The following is a 681-nucleotide window of genomic DNA, read 5'->3' on the forward strand; positions in this document are numbered from 1 at the left end:
ATTACACTATATGTCGTTGGTCAGTAGTAACGACATGTATTATTACACTATATGTCGTTGGTCAGTAGTAACGACATGTATTATAGCACTTTAAGTCGTTGGTCAGGAGTAAAGAAATATTATAGCACTAATATATGTCGTTGGTCAGTAGTAACGACATGTATTATAACACTACTTGGTCAGTAAGATGTATTATGACACTATATGTCGTTGATCAGGAATAACGACATTATAACTGTATGTTGTTGGTCAGTAGTAACAACATGTTTATAAGACTATATGTCGTTGGTTAGTAGTAATGACATGCATTTATATTATATTATTTATTAGGGGTGTAAGAAAATATCGATACACTGAAATATCGCGATATTTCTTTTCCCAATACTGTATCAATATTCTAAAGCCCTGTATCGATTTTTTTATTAAGGTTTAAAATGTCAACTTTCCTGCCAGCCGTTCATTTTTATGTTGTAGTTCAGCTTCTGACCACTAGTTGGCAGCAGTGAGCCAGCCATTTGGCTACTCTACCTCAAGAGGAGATAAGTGTTGGGTGACCATATTGTAAATTAATATTAAAAACTAAAAGCTGCAAAAACATATTTTCAAATTATTTATTGTCAAATTTAGTCTAATAATTGAAAACATGGATGAAATAAGAAATATGAAACAAATAAAATAAAA

At 31.3% G+C, this 681-nt stretch overlaps 1 protein-coding gene across 1 annotated transcript in view; it reads left to right on the forward strand.

Annotated features, from left to right (window-relative positions):
• ttc9 (tetratricopeptide repeat domain 9) overlaps positions 1-681 on the forward strand; it is an 11,876-nt gene that overhangs the window by 3,333 nt on the left and 7,862 nt on the right. The window lies entirely within an intron of this gene.

Source organism: Austrofundulus limnaeus, unplaced genomic scaffold, assembly GCF_001266775.1.
Source record: "Austrofundulus limnaeus strain Quisiro unplaced genomic scaffold, Austrofundulus_limnaeus-1.0 Scaffold1264, whole genome shotgun sequence".
Lineage (NCBI taxonomy): Eukaryota > Metazoa > Chordata > Actinopteri > Cyprinodontiformes > Rivulidae > Austrofundulus > Austrofundulus limnaeus.